The sequence below is a fragment of the Apium graveolens genome, chromosome 11 (genome assembly GCF_009905375.1).
Source record: "Apium graveolens cultivar Ventura chromosome 11, ASM990537v1, whole genome shotgun sequence".
Taxonomy (NCBI): Eukaryota; Viridiplantae; Streptophyta; class Magnoliopsida; order Apiales; family Apiaceae; genus Apium; species Apium graveolens.
In genome coordinates this window covers 33,394,108-33,411,927 of record NC_133657.1, presented here as the reverse complement: position 1 = coordinate 33,411,927, position 17,820 = coordinate 33,394,108, and positions in this window count along the sequence as shown.

Sequence of the window (17,820 nt, the reverse complement as noted above, 5' to 3'; positions counted from 1 at the left end):
TACAATAGATCTACCTCTGCAGCTATAGCAGCTACAACATCATCGGGAAGACGCGGGACGCTTCCCACGCGCTTGCGCTGGGTCTGCTGGAGTCCGGCCATCTCTCCTAACTGTTGTTGTGTGATGAAGAAATAAAGCAAGGGTGAGCAGCAAGCCCACCAAAATAATATGTATAATGATTTACAATATATGAGCCTACTCATAATACTCATGAAAGTCTTGGTCAAAAGAAATGAACCAAGTTGATATCTTAATGCGATGAAGTCGCAAAATATTCAGTATATATATACATATATACTTTTCAAAATATTGGAAGTCCTCTTCCATGCATAATATACACAAAGTCCCAGTGTATAACTGTATAAAAAAAATATCGTTGCAAGGTGATCTCATATATCTAACCTTGTCTCAACGTTTTTCTGAAAATCTTTGTCATTCATAAGACAATTATTAATTAGATATAAGTTTAAAAGATGAGGTTACCAAATACCCCAATATACTTATATCTTTCCCAATACTACTTGAACTACCACTGTTCAAGTTATAATCAGTTTCAAAAGTTCATCACATAGATGAGACTACAAGACAAGATTTGAATAGATTCAATCTTTAAAATATTATTGAATGAAATAAAGTTACGAGATACTTTATTTAGTCCCGATATATATATATCCACATATATATATCTCTTAAACATTTCCTGGAACCTCTGTTATGTAAAGTATGAACAGAGTTTGAAAGATCCAATGAATTTTGGAAAGGAAAAGAATTTTGGCATAAACCAGATATCTTGCTGATCAGGCAAAGATACCAATAAGTAAACTTTTCTACTAGTAGATGGATGAATCCCCCACCGGTCATCACCCTGGCCACATAAGGACCTTGTGCTGGACCGCCACCCGGCCTCTTACGCGTTGATGGACTGCCACCCAGCCACTTACACTTTCATAGACCGTACCCCGGCCTGTCGCTTATGCCGACTCAATTAGATGGGCTTACTTCCCGAACATTGGGCAAGTAATCAATTCATTTACCAAAACTGCAACCTCGTTGCGAATATAAAATACACCACAGAGTCGGATTCCCCAGGTTTTGAGCGAGTATTTAAATCCCCTTAAAAAGGAAGATCTTAAATATAAAAATGAGTTTTGGGATCCGCTCTGACTTTAAAAATCATTTTGAAGACTCGAAAACACTTTATAGAGTGTTTGGAGTAAAGCTGATTTAATGAAGTAAATCAGTCCTCAGAATATTTAGAAAATGACTGAATATTATTATTTAAATAATATTCCCATAAAGAATAATCTTTATAAAAATAATTGAAGTAGAAGTATTAAAACTTATACTTGAAACGAGTATTAAATAACCAAAGATATACTTATATGAAAGTATTATCTTTATTTGAATAATCGAAAATAAGTTTGATTATTGACACCTTATTCTTTAATAAAATAAAGAATATACCTCAGCAAATAATCGGAGTCATAGATCCTCAAATGAATATTCAAATAATATTCATTAAATAATATAAACTGAGTCATAAGCCTTCGAATGAATATTCAAATAATATTCAATAAATAATATAAAAGAGTCATAAGCCTTCGAATGAATATTCAAATAATATTCAATAAATAATATAAAAGAGTCATAAGCCCTCGAATGAATATTCAAATAATATTCAGATAAATAAATAAAAGGAGTCATACGCCTTCGAATAATATTCGAAATAATATTTAATAATAAAATAAAATTAAAGTTATCGAATAAATCTTATTCGATTAATAGTTTGGAAAACTATAACCATATATATATATATATAAATATATATATATATATATCCATATCCATATATACAAAATCTACTCGGGATCCTCGACTCCCGGTTTTAGAAAATATTTTCACCTTTGGGTCCCTATACTAAGGGTATATGCAAGTTACCGCTATCCTCTAGCATAGGTATTATCAACTGAACCAACAGATATATATATGGAAAGAATGCGAAACAGGCAAGCATATCTATATACCATAGCAGCATGCTTCAATATATTGCATCATTTGCTAATTAACCAACATGCATCTATCGCAAGATAATGCAAATACATATATTCATCACAACAACAGTTATAACGGGTAGAAAACTTGCCTGAGCGACTTGGGGTGATAAAAGGCTCGGGACGAGTCTGGTAACCTATAAACAACAAGTAAGTTGGAATTAAACCAAAATCACTTGTAAATCTATACTTTAACTAACTTAGACTCTAACGCTTGTTTTGCGCTCACTGATTCGCTTAAGTCACTCGGGTACCCTCGGCTCCACCATTTTTAATAATTTAACCTTTACGAGTTTTAAAGAGATTCCTTCGCGAGTGTCTTACCAACTGCCTAACACACTTACCATAAATGTTTCATACATTAATTAACCCTTTTTGGTCTTTAACCTATGTTTCAAAGTAAGGCGAGGGGAAAAGTTTCGTTCGCGAAACGCCGTTACTTGAAACGGTCGTTTCTCCTAAACCGTGCATCGGAATCGAACGAACTACATATCAAAACGAAGCTCGTAACATGAGCTATCTAAACATGGCAGTGGTCATAATCTAGCAGGGGGTTCTCGGGTCCTAATGCTATGCACAAAAACAGTCCAAAGAAAATCGGACGTTACGACGGCTATGTTTACGCGATTTCCAATATTTTAAACCATTCAAAACCATTCCAAATCAACCTCAAATCCAACATACAACCAACATCCATCCTCATCACATCATAACAACCCCAACCAATTCAATTTAATCATTCATACTTATGCCTAAGCTTAACTTTAATCATACTTAAGTTCTTTTAATCAAAACAACAACATTTACCAATCCAACAACATCCCAAAACTCACTAATCTCTACATACACAACCATCAAGCCTCTCATGAACTAAAATAATCATATTATGCTCTTAACATTCAATAGCAAAGCTTGGTTAAGAGATTATACCTTCCTTGAAGCTTTTTAACACAACACAAGAGCTTTGAATGCCTAAAGAACCTTGATCCTTGCTTGTATAACCTTAATCTTTCATAAAAATTCAAGAAAACTAAAGTTATTTCTTGAAGGTTACTATTCACCATCTTCTTCCTTGATTTATAGAAAAAGATTGGCTTGGAATTAGAAGCTTAAACTTATAGGAAGTATGTAACTATCCATGGGGAAGCTTAGATAATTACCTTGCTAAATAGTAAGTGGTGGAGCTTGGATCTTCAAATTTTAAGAAAGAAGCCGAGAGTTAGCTTGGGAAGAAAGAGATTTTTGTGTTTTGTTTGATGAAAATGAAATGATTTGCTTGGTTGGTTGATTTTTGTGTTGTTTTTGGTTAATGACTTAATTAACCTTGATTTTGTGTGGTTATAATTCAACCACACTTCCTTCCCTTCTATGTCATGCTTGTGTCATCCTCATGATGTCATCCTCCCCTCCTTGTCCTCTTCTCATTGGTTGGGTGACATCATCCTCTCTAATCCCTTTGATTAACTTCCTAATTGTTTGCCTAATGACCGCTGATCTGTTATACGGTTCGCTTAACTTTCGTTTTCGTTTATCGTTTGAGGGATCATACCCGGGATCTTATTACTTAGGTTCCCTTATCCTTTCTCAATACATTATATTCCTTTTTATGATCCTCTCTTATAATCCTTTAATTTAAATCATTTTTATCCTGTTACCTTTTCCTCAATTCTTTCCGTATCTAGTGGATTTCCGGGAAAAATCAAAGTGTTCGGATTTGGATTCTGACGATCTTTACATACACTTATATCCCATATAAAGTACTAATAAAATCTCAGAATATCCATATCAGAACCCCTACATAGTGTGTCATGAAAAGTTTTCTCATTCAGCAAAAACACTATTCATAAGGGTTTCAAAAATTACCCAAAAATTGGGGTTATTACAGTCTCCCCTCCTTAAAAGGATTCCGTCCCGGAATCATATAGAAATGAATAGGGATACTTTCTTAGTATTGCACTTTCTAACCCTCAAGTCAATTTTCCCACATTGTGGTTCTACCATCAAACTCTTACTAGTTTGATAACCCTTCTCCTAAGCACTCGTTCCTTCTTAATCTATACCCTTCCTGGTTGGTCCATATAGGTTACGTCTGGTTGCATGTCTATGTGCTCATATGCCCCTATTTGACTGGCATCCGAATTACACTTCCTTAACATTGATATGTGGAACACGTTATGAACTTGCAACAGGTTCGGGGGTAGGTCTAGCTCATATGCTAACTTCCCAACGTCTTAATATATCCAAGGGTCCAACAAATTGTAGACTTAGCTTTCCTTTCTTTCCGAATCTCATCAATCCTTTCCAAGGGTTTCCAAGGGTATACCTTTAACAACACTAGGTCCCCTACTTCCTATTCTTTGTCCTTTCGTGTCAAATCAACATACTTCTTATGTCCATCTTGGGTTACTACCAGCCGTCCTCTGATTAGATCTATTATATCCTTGATCCTTTGGACTACTGCGGGTCCGAGAATCTTGCGCTCTACAACTTCATCCTAACATAAGGGAGATCGACATTGTCTTCCCTCAAGGATCTCATAAGGCGATATCTCAATACTGACATATGATCTATTGTCGTAAGAAAACTCAATCCGCATTATGTGATCATTCCAATTTCTTTCAAGTCTATTGCACAGACTCTCATTATAGCTTCTAGCATTAGAGCTTCTGCTTCTCAATACCCATTCTTTTCCAGTTCGTAATCGCTACTACCTTCCATTCCTAATATTATACTGGTTATACTTTTGCTCGTTAGCGTTCTATAACCTTTTAATAACCACGTCAACCTTAGTATCACGAATGTGTTCCCATTCCGCATACTACCACCACTTTATTACTCCTTTTTCAGTTGTTTCTATTTTCCAAAATTTGATCAATCAAATAGAAGTAAAGGAATTTGTTGAGAGATCACTATGATCATGAACACTTGTTATATCGCATAGTTAGTACAGAAGGTGGCCAGCCTTTAGTACTTGACAAGCAATTAAATAATAGCTGGTATCCTACTCGGCTTCTATCACACAGATAGATAGTCATTCGGCAATACCTCCCCTTTTGGAAGGGTTGTTCTTCTCAGCTTACATGAAATGAAAAGAAGAGAAAAGAATGAACTGAAGAGAATTGTATATATGAAAAAAATATACTGCCACAAAATATCTGGCTTGGAACCTACCTCTGAACTATAGAGGTTTGTCATAGGAGAACAAAACATATACGTATTTATATTAGCATCAAGCATTATAGCCTCGTATTTCCCATGCCTAAATATTTTCGCTATCCCGTCCATCATTCTATGGACCCATGCTCTTCCTCGAGCTTATACACAATCACCTTTGAAACTCCCTCGACATCGAAAATCGAATTTGGGATCTCATTCTATATATCACCGTTACTAGGATTCTATGCTCGCACCGCAACCTTCCTCGTATAATAATACAACTCTCTATTGATAAGAAAGAATAATTATTCACTAGGTAGATACTCTACTTAATTAGTCTATCAATGATAACTTATACACTACCACGACCCGATTAGGGGTACTCAATCTCAACACCCATTCCAATACAACTCTCATGGTTGTAATCAGCTCACTACTCGCAGAATCATTGCTGCCTTACTATGGTCCACCACTGACCCACTTTAGTCATTCATTTTCCATGAAGTCTTAATAGCTAACCATACGGAGTCCATACATGTCGTATCAAATCCTTCTAAGGAGGTAACATAATCACCATTCATGATTCATGGAGTACACTCCTGATTCTGACATACATACATGACATGAAGCAGATAAAATTTACAGAAGAGTTTCAATCAAAGCAACGATAGCAGGTTAATACCATTCTTAATCATATGCCTTAAATAGAAGACTTACTCAAAGGTTCGTTTAGTCCTTTTGAAACATGGTCCAGGCTCATTCTCAAGATAGTACCTTCTAAGATAGATAGCCCGCTCATGGCGATTACACGAATTAAACCTTTACTAACTACTATTTCGGTTGGGTATTGCACAGTCATCAGAAGGAATGACAATCTTCCAACCCAAAATACAACCATCACAGCTTTAACCATCATCACTGTATTCCTTTGGCACAAGCGCCTACAATTTTCCTTTTACCGTTAAAATGTCGGCCACCTCTTTGGCCTTTCCTGATAGTAATAGTTCCTTACAGTCAATGTCTTTTAACCACCTTCAACTAAATTTTCTACCTCATTTCAATCACAGCTTATGTGAAGATGTTTTCCTTAAAATCTGATAAGTAAAAAAAAATATCACCATTTTTCCATAAGTTATTACCTCAATCTTTAGAGGTTAATCACTGTCACGACTGACTCTCAATCATACTTAGAAATTTTTTTTTTTTAAGTCCTAATTACCCTGAACAATTTCGACCATTACTGGTTCGATCCATAATTTCTCGTGGTTTAACACGTGCCCCACTTGGCATCATTATAATTACGTCATTTTTCTTTTATCAACATTTTTATTCTTGAGAATTTTGAATATTACCTTTCTCCTTGTAAAACCTCTAAGGTTATCCTTCAATCGTTCCTCCTGTATTCCCTAGATACAGGGCATATCAAAATACCATTCACTATTACTAGAACCATTGTCTATATACTTCTGAAAAAAATTCTCCACTGATCCTTAAAGGTTGTTGTTACCTTAACCCTTTCCAATTCATCCTGTCAAAACTCATACTGTCCCTATTAAGGGTGAAATGCCAACCTTTATGCATTCCCCTAGGATTCATTTTAAGTTACCGATGTTCTATCCTTAATTCCACCTTTAAAAGGTACCTGCATCCTTCCATGGATAAATCAAGTCATATATCCCTGATAAGGGTGTCTTATTCAATCATTCCCACCTTGATAGTATATGTCTAATTCCACCATAACATCTGTATTCAAAATGGGGTCAATCAATATGGCCTCCAAAAGATAGCAACGGTTATCCGCTTGTCTTGCCTAATTTGGTAACGATAACAAGGATGTTCTGGAAGATATTGGTCGTGTTCAACATGAACCTCTTCTTAATAATTCCTTATTTACTTTCGTTGTTTATCTCAACAGTCACCTCAATGTTGGGATATCTTTCATACCTGGCGTCTCCCTTTCTGGGTATCAAGCCACCGGTCTTACATTTCCCATTCTTGAAGGTCACTTCCTTCATCCAATTTTCTTAATTTCTTACTTTCTTGTCTCCTCAGTCTATCCGCGTCTCATTATTTATCCTTCGAATTACCTCAAGGTTTCCTCGAATCCTCCCAACTTAAAGGGGATAAAATATACATAACTCTTATGCCTTCAACCATCAATTTTAACTCATGGTGAATCACCCTCATCCTGACGATTACATACTCTTCTATTTCTATTTCTACGAGTCTTTAGGGTTTCCTCATACCCAACTCCCTTATCATTCCTTAAACTCTCTTGCCTTTATATTCCTTTCTCTTATCGTTATTTCATGAACCAACACAACATAAGCATTGATTTCAAACATCCCGTCATTCTGGATTCGTGTCTTCAGAACGAATCTTGATAACTTTTACAACTTAGATTCATAATTCATCATACTCGTCTGCCTTTGTTCTGGCTCCAAAGCTTTTACACTATCTCCTTATCTTTGGGAATTACTTTCCCGAAAACAATTGACTGAACTTAAATCAGTTTATTCTAACCTCTGGCTCCGTGCCTTTCTTGGTATTTCACCAGCGGGTGGTCTCTCTCTTAGGAGGGTAAGTGACAAAACAGTCCTTTTGAGATTCGTCAATCATTTAGAATCTCAAATGATTCCTGTATTTCCTTTAGCCAGGCTCTTGCCTCGACTGGGTCAGCTTGTTCCTTGGAACTCTGAGAGCTTAGCGACTTAGAGGTCCTGAAAGAATTTCACACCACATTGTTTCCTCAAGGTGGTGGTTGGGGATAATAGTCTAAGTTCTGTCTAGACAGGTCCATGAATTGCCGTATAGGAGTACCGTCTCGGGTCTCCTTTCCTTACTCGACTTTCTGTTTCCTTAGTATGAAATGTTTCATCCTACTCCCCATAATTGGAGTCATCTTTTAATTTAAAATCTTCATTTTTCACTTTATTATATTCCGGGTTCTTTATATCTTAATTGCGACCTCCCTGATTATCACGTTCAAGGTTTGCCCTTAATCTTATTCCTTGTGGGGGCATATTACTTGGAAAATTTTGAGAATCTCCGGATATTTGTCTTACTTACTTTGCTTGTGTCTTCCCCTCGTTTAGTCCTTGCACGATTGCAAATTATGAATTCTTAAGTTTGATAAACTTCATGACACTCTCTTAAGTGTTAATAGAGCAATTAACAATGTGATTTATCACAATCAAACTGATCTGAACTAAAATTAACGAATATATACATAACCATTTGTTCGAGGGTACAACAACTGAACATATTAAAGAGGATTACATCATATGAACTTATCGCTCCTATCCTAAAAGTACTACCATAGATAGTCATCTCGTCATTAAAACTAATCATTCATAACTTAGGCTAATCCTCCAAAAGCGGTGCTACATGAGACCCTTGTTTGATTGCTCTGGCTCTGCACACTACCATAGATTAAGAGATGCGAGCACGCACGACATCCCTAACATGCTCCATCACAGAGGTGATGAGGTCTAAGATAGTCGCAAGTAGAGCTGGATCAACCTGACCCTCAAGATGGCCCCTAGCTGTAACACGGGTGGTAGCCTCAATCCTTTCCATGCTATACGCTAATCCTGCCGGAAGTATCCCACCCTCAATCCTTGGTGCCGTAAGTCGATCCAACAGATCACTCCTAACATTCCGGGCCTCTGACAGGCCACCCAAAGTCATATGATAATCAGCGATAAGAGAAGCCTGAGTGGTAGCATCTAGCAGTCCATGGGGGGCAGGTGGTGCAGACCCAGGAGATCCAAATGGATAACCAAGCACGGTATCAGGTGACAATGGTGCAGGGGATAAAGGTGGCATTTCCTCAGTATGTGTTGGGCTCTGTACAGGGGAGGGAACAGGAATTGGTGGAACCTCATGGATGTCTACAGGAGCCTCTGGAAGAGGGTCTGATACTGGTATAATTGGGGTCATGGAAGGCCCCACTCCTTCTGCCCTCATTAACTTTTGTGCCCTTCGTAACTCTTCATCCTCTAGGGCCACCCTCGCGGCCATTCTTGCTCTGGTAGTCGCCCTGACTACGGTCATCTGTTCCTCAACGGTCCTCTCTTCATTCTCATCAGGATCCTCCATGAGATCCTCCTCAGCCACAATCCTTTCCGGAATAACATCCTCAACCGCAGCATTCTCTATCTGAACCTCATCCGGTCCCTCATTAGGGTACTCCATCGGATTCACAATTTGATCTCCAACTTGTAATAAAACATCCTCATGCTGATGCTCCTGAACCTCAAGGTTTGGTGCCCCGCTGCCCTATACGAGAACAAACTATGTTACTATCACGATACCTATAAGGGTTCCCATAAGGGTTTTAACTGTCAGTGCTACGTTAGGTAGCCCGACTATGAACTTGGCAAGAGTTCTTATTATCTTAGTGAACTTATTATCTTAACGTCCCATCATCTCTAAGGTTTATAACGCTTAGCTCTGATACCATTTCTGTAACACCCCCAGATCCGGGGTCGGGGATCCGGGTTGTCACGGTCTTTCTTTCCACAATATCACTTCACTTAATTAATAATAAATAACCTCATGCCGTGACCCCATACTAACACACACCACAACCCGTTATAGTCTCAGAGATGAAATTGAAATAAGTACAAGTCTTTGAATTCACCATTTAAAAGTTATTACAACCCAAAATGATTACTTGATAAATTTACAGTTAATTGTCATTATCTGCCACAAGTTATAATTATACATAATTTGATTCTCAAAAGTAGATGGTCTAAACTACAATAGATCTACCTCTGCAGCTATAGCAGCTACAACATCATCGGGAAGACGCGGGACGCTTCCCACGTGCTTGCGCTGGGTCTGCTGGAGTCCGGCCATCTCTCCTAACTATTGTTGTGTGATGAAGAAATAAAGCAAGGGTGAGCAGCAAGCCCACCAAAATAATATGTATAATGATTTACAATATATGAGCCTACTCATAATACTCATGAAAGTCTTGGTCAAAAGAAATGAACCAAGTTGATATCTTAATGCGATGAAGTCGCAAAATATTCAGTATATATATACGTATATACTTTTCAAAATATTGGAAGTCCTCTTCCATGCATAATATACACAAAGTCCCAGTGTATAACTGTATAAAAAAAATATCGTTGCAAGGTGATCTCATATATCTAACCTTGTCTCAACGTTTTTCTGAAAATCTTTGTCATTCATAAGACAATTATTAATTAGATATAAGTTTAAAAGATGAGGTTACCAAATACCCCAATATACTTATATCTTTCCCAATACTACTTGAACTACCACCGTTCAAGTTATAATCAGTTTCAAAAGTTCATCACATAGATGAGACTACAAGACAAGATTTGAATAGATTTAATCTTTGAAATATTATTGAATGAAATAAAGTTACGAGATACTTTATTTAGTCCCGATATATATATCCACATATATATATCTCTTAAACATTTCCTGGAACCTCTGTTATGTAAAGTATGAACAGAGTTTGAAACATCCAATGAATTTTGGAAAGGAAAAGAATTTTGGCATAAACCAGATATCTTGCTGATCAGGCAAAGATACCAATAAGTAACCTTTTCTACTAGTAGATGGATGAATCCCCCACCGGTCATCACCCTGGCCACATAAGGACCTTGTGCTGGACCGCCACCCGGCCTCTTACGCGTTGATGGACTGCCACCCAGCCACTTACACTTTCATAGACCGTACCCCGGCCTGTCGCTTATTCCGACTCAATTAGATGGGCTTACTTCCCGAACATTGGGCAAGTAATCAATTCATTTACCAAAACTGCAACCTCGTTGCGAATATAAAATACACCACAGAGTCGGATTCCCCAGGTTTTGAGCGAGTATTTAAATCCCCTTAAAAAGGAAGATCTTAAATATAAAAATGAGTTTTGGGATCCGCTCTGACTTTAAAAATCATTTTGAAGACTCGAAAACACTTTATAGAGTGTTTGGAGTAAAGCTGATTTAATGAAGTAAATCAGTCCCCAGAATATTTAGAAAATGACTGAATATTATTATTTAAATAATATTCCCATAAAGAATAATCTTTATAAAAATAATTGAAGTAGAAGTATTAAAACTTATACTTGAAACGAGTATTAAATAACCAAAGATATACTTATATGAAAGTATTATCTTTATTTGAATAATCGAAAATAAGTTTGATTATTGACACCTTATTCTTTAATAAAATAAAGAATATACCTCAGCAAATAATCGGAGTCATAGATCCTCAAATGAATATTCAAATAATATTCATTAAATAATATAAACTGAGTCATAAGCCTTCGAATGAATATTCAAATAATATTCAATAAATAATATAAAAGAGTCATAAGCCTTCGAATGAATATTCAAATAATATTCAATAAATAATATAAAAGAGTCATAAGCCCTCGAATGAATATTCAAATAATATTCAGATAAATAAATAAAAGGAGTCATACGCCTTCGAATAATATTCGAAATAATATTTAATAATAAAATAAAATTAAAGTTATCGAATAAATCTTATTCGATTAATAGTTTGGAAAACTATAACCATATATATATATATATAAATATATATATATAATATATATATAAATATATATATATATATCCATATCCATATATACAAAATCTACTCGGGATCCCCGACTCCCGGTTTTAGAAAATATTTTCACCTTTGGGTCCCTATACTAAGGGTATATGCAAGTTACCGCTATCCTCTAGCATAGGTATTATCAACTGAACCAACAGATATATATATGGAAAGAATGCGAAACAGGCAGGCATATATATATACCATAGCAGCATGCTTCAATATATTGCATCATTTGCTAATTAACCAACATGCATCTATCGCAAGATAATGCAAATACATATATTCATCACAACAACAGTTATAACGGGTAGAAAACTTGCCTGAGCGACTTGGGGTGATAAAAGGCTCGGGACGAGTCTGGTAACCTATAAACAACAAGTAAGTTGGAATTAAACCAAAATCACTTGTAAATCTATACTTTAACTAACTTAGACTCTAACGCTTGTTTTGCGCTCACTGATTCGCTTAAGTCACTCGGGTACCCTCGGCTCCACCATTTTTAATAATTTAACCTTTACGAGTTTTAAAGCGATTCCTTCGCGAGTGTCTTACCAACTGCCTAACACACTCACCATAAATGTTTCATACATTAATTAACCCTTTTTGGTCTTTAACCTATGTTTCAAAGTAAGGCGAGGGGAAAAGTTTCGTTCGCGAAACGCCGTTACTTGAAACGGTCGTTTCTCCTAAACCGTGCATCGGAATCGAACGAACTACATATCAAAACGAAGCTCGTAACATGAGCTATCTAAACATGGCAGTGGTCATAATCTAGCAGGGGGTTCTCGGGTCCTAATGCTATGCACAAAAACAGTCCAAAGAAAATCGGACGTTACGACGGCTATGTTTACGCGATTTCCAATATTTTAAACCATTCAAAACCATTCCAAATCAACCTCAAATCCAACATACAACCAACATCCATCCTCATCACATCATAACAACCCCAACCAATTCAATTTAATCATTCATACTTATGCCTAAGCTTAACTTTAATCATACTTAAGTTCTTTTAATCAAAACAACAACATTTACCAATCCAACAACATCCCAAAACTCACTAATCTCTACATACACAACCATCAAGCCTCTCATGAACTAAAATACTCATATTATGCTCTTAACATTCAATAGCAAAGCTTGGTTAAGAGATTATACCTTCCTTGAAGCTTTTTAACACAACACAAGAGCTTTGAATGCCTAAAGAACCTTGATCCTTGCTTGTATAACCTTAATCTTTCATAAAAATTCAAGAAAACTAAAGTTATTTCTTGAAGGTTACTATTCACCATCTTCTTCCTTGATTTATAGAAAAAGATTGGCTTGGAATTAGAAGCTTAAACTTATAGGAAGTATGTAACTATCCATGGGGAAGCTTAGATAATTACCTTGCTAAATAGTAAGTGGTGGAGCTTGGATCTTCAAATTTTAAGAAAGAAGCCGAGAGTTAGCTTGGGAAGAAAGAGATTTTTGTGTTTTGTTTGATGAAAATGAAATGATTTGCTTGGTTGGTTGATTTTTGTGTTGTTTTTGGTTAATGACTTAATTAACCTTGATTTTGTGTGGTTATAATTCAACCACACTTCCTTCCCTTCTATGTCATGCTTGTGTCATCCTCATGATGTCATCCTCCCCTCCTTGTCCTCTTCTCATTGGTTGGGTGACATCATCCTCTCTAATCCCTTTGATTAACTTCCTAATTGTTTGCCTAATGACCGCTGATCTGTTATACGGTTCGCTTAACTTTCGTTTTCATTTATCATTTGAGGGATCATACCCGGGATCTTATTACTTAGGTTCCCTTATCCTTTCTCAATACATTATATTCCTTTTTATAATCCTCTCTTATAATCCTTTAATTTAAATCCTTTTTATCCTGTTACCTTTTTCTCAATTCTTTCCGTATCTAGTGGATTTCCGGGAAAAATCAAAGTGTTCGGATTTGGATTCTGACGATCTTTACATACACTTATATCCCATATAAAGTACTAATAAAATCTCAGAATATCCATATCAGAACCCCTACATAGTGTGTCATGAAAAGTTTTCTCATTCAGCAAAAACACTATTCATAAGGGTTTCAAAAATTACCCAAAAATTGGGGTTATTACACCGTCTACCCCCCAACTTTATTGGGTCCCTCAAAGATCTAAGCCAGATTTTCATCAAATAATTCATCAATGGTAGAGTGCACGAGAAGAGTTCGACTTCTTTCATGGACCTTGTATAAGGAGCAAAGGAATCCCTCTTAGACTACCTAAACCGATTTACAAAGGAGGCCTTGAAGGTCCCAGCTCTTGATGATAAAGTGGCTATAATATCCCTCCAGCAAGGGACTAGAGATGATTTCTTTAGGATGTCCTTGGCCAAGTGTCCCACTGAAAGCATGGTATAGCTACAAGATAGGACCTGAAAGTATACCAAGGTGGAGGAAAGTATGTATAAAGCGGCTGTTTGAGGCCACGGGAAACAAGAAGTGAAAGATGGAGTAAGAGTATGATGCTAAGGAGAATTATCCTCGTCTTGGAAAGAACTCTGATTATATGCCTAGGGAAATCAACAACCGAGATTCACTAAAAAACCTAGGTTGAATGCTTCAAAGAGCCAAATCCTTTTGGAAATTGAGAAGGATAAGGAGTTCAGATGGTCGAAGCCACTTAAGGGGGACCCCAAGAAAAGAGACAAGGACCGGTATTATAGGTTTCATAGAGATGTTGGTCATGACACCGACGATTCCAGACAACTCAAGGATGAGATTGAGTATTTGATCTGAAGAGGACAGTTTGGGCGGTTCACCAAGGGTGAAGAGGCCAGAGGCTAGAAAAGAGAGAATGATCGGAGGGAAATGATCGAGATCGTAACCCACAGCCCCGAGGATTGCTAATCAACCTGATCTCAGAAAGGCCAGCAGTTGCTGGGATAAAAAAGAATTCTCGAAAGGTTTATGCAAGAGAAGTGATGAGTATAGTCGGAGACACACCCAAGCGTGCTAAGGATGAGATGACACTTGAATTCGGCGACCCCTATTTTGAGGGTTTGAAGTTTCCTTGGGAAGATCCTCTGGTTATTATACCCATAATCAAAAATTGTCCTATCAAGAGAGTCCCGGTTGACAACGAACCGTCCGTGGACATTCTTTTCCATGACATGTTTCTAAGAATAAGGTACAATGACACCCAAATGTCCCCTACGAACGCTCTCATCTATGGGTTCAACGGAGTAGAGTGCCAATTTAAAGGAGCAATTCAACTTCCCATGACAATTGGAGAAGAGCCAAGAGTGGCCACACACATGTTAAACTTTCAGGTTATATTGGCAGCCTCTACCTATAACGCTATCCTTGGAAGGGCAGGAATTCATGCATTTAGGCCGTGCCCTCCACCTACCTGTTAGAAAGCAAACATGAATCTTGATGATAAGAAAATCACATGGCATAATTATGTTAAATAATGTTTTATCATTCAACGGCTAGCCATCATAAAGGATAGCCGTTGAAGGAGTAACCCATCATCTGATGAGGTTTTTGTAATATTTTTTGTGAGATTCTTGTTATAGAAAGAAATGTTGTTATTTATTTAGAAGTCAAGTTGACTGAATAGATATTCTAAAATAGGGTGGCTAATTGGAAATACTTGATGTCATGTAATTATGATTAAGTGAAGTGAGCTATCAATTGCTAAGTGAAACTAAAACATCAACAGCTAACTACATCAACCCATCAACGGCTAATCCAATTTTTGTCAACGACTAAGGAAACTCAAATAGCTGGTGATAAAGAGCCGGAATCCTCAATGACAAATTTAGAAGATGAAGCAGAAGAAGGAGGAGGCTCGGCGTGAGTGACATCAATGTTTAAGTATGCATCGGTGTCTAAGTATGTATCGGTGATTCTTTACCTCTTGTCCTTCAGCTTAACCAACTCTGCATGGGCCTCATATAGCTGCTCGTCCTTCCATTTCATCTTCTTCTCCAGAGAAGTGAACTTGGCCTTCTGCCTCTTCAAGGCCCTATCGGACTTTTTCAAGGCCTTCTTTCAGGACTCGGCGTGATGAACGGTCACCTGGAAGTGAACATTCCCCTGAAATGGTGTCGAGTTATAAGAAAAATTTGAAAAGAAATGCGGATTAATTAAAAATGGAAAGGGAAGTTAAAGGACATACCGAAGCTAAGAATTGCGCTCCCATGAGCTTTACCCTCTCTAGGTCCTACCCGACGACGACATATCTAAAGTCGGGAGGGGTGATGGAGTGGTAGGACCAATCCCAAGCATAATTCATGGATCCAACCACGGAGTCCCCACGGTAAAAGCCCAGTGTGGCTGCAAGGAACCAGTACCATAGTGATTGGCAGTAGAAACAATAGCCTCAGTACCAGCAGAAGAGGCCTCAACAATCGGCTATTTATGCTTCCTAATAAAGGTGGACTTTGTGGATTTGCCTCGAGTGTCAAGCCCCGCAACCCTAGTTTTTATCATCATTATCGTCTCCTCAACAACCAGCATGGTGGTGTCGTTGATCTCTTTCACAACTCAAAGAAAGAAGATAAAAAAAATAATTCATGTCAAAATATATGTGGATGGAAAGTAAAATAAAAGTGAAAAAATACCATGTACTGCAACTGAGGAAAGCCCGACACGGACCAACGAAAATTCCTCCAACAAAGTCCAACTACAAGTTTTTCCTTCACCCTTAATAAGTTCATTTTAGATCATACTCTCTTCATCTGTTAAGGCGATGGTTTTGGGGCTACCATTACTGACCTTACCAAAAGATGATCTAAAAAGAGTACCCCAGTTATCACCTTCCCATTTTAAGCAACCAAAGAAATCTCTCAACTGCTGGTTATTATCGGGGGTATAAGCACTGTTAAATATTTGAGGACATTTGGGCCTCTACCTTATATATACCGACCCAGGGGAGATTAAGGCACTATTATATCATTGAAATATTTTTCTAAAACCAGCTACCGAGAGGGGGAAACCCTGCCTAAGACATAATACCATAAAAAAGGAACATTTTTCCAGGCATTAAGGGGAAGTTGGAAGGGGTTGATTTATAAATAAGCTAAGAGCCTAGGGATAAACTCATAAAAAAGGAATTTAAGCCCAGTTGTAAGGGCATCTCTATAAATAAAAAGAGTGTCACTTTTCCAGTGACAAGTGCGATCACAACCATCAATATGGACTATTTTAAAAAGGGGTCGAACATTGTATATGGAGTTAAGATCGTTAATGTCAGAAATATTGTACACTTTGTTGCGATAATCAAAAGAGTTTAACTTCGCATTTGTGGGATATCTCTCGAATTGATCATATCTATCAATGATATGTAAGAAGAACGGATATGAATTTCGTTACCTCTTTTAGAAGCTGAAGCTATTTTAGCAGCCCTATCAACGCTCTTGTCCACCATGGATATAGTTGCAGAGGAGCTCGAAGTTTGGAAAATAGGAAGAGGATGAAGATTCAAGGATCTTCAAGAACAAGCCCAGAAAATGGCAAGCGGAAGGCCAGAGAATTCTTGGTTGTTCACTGGTAAACGCCTGAGGAAACTTGAGTAAGAGTTTGAGAAGTGAGAAATGAGAAATAAGAAGTGCAAAAAATTCAATCTCACTCCACTCTGATATAGCTTTCATAACCAGGATCCTAATCGAAATAGTTTGAAGTGTAAACCAGAATCCTTATTGAAGGACGTTCTGGTCGAAATTTCCATGACCAGAATTAATTGATCCTTAATTTGGTCAGGATTCTTGGTCAAAAGAACAAATTCTGGTTGAAATTATAGTTAGAATTTAGCCAACCCTGGTCGAATGAATTCTTGACCAAAATTTTCACGACCAGGATGAAATGGTCCATAATTTGGTTAGGATTGTGGTCAAGAATGATTGGGGTGAGAAATTTCAACCAAAACTCCTGATGGAATTGTATCCTAGTCGAAATGACCATGACAAGAAAAATTATCGATAATTCGATCAGGATCCTGATCAAAGGGGCAGTCCTGGTCGAAAT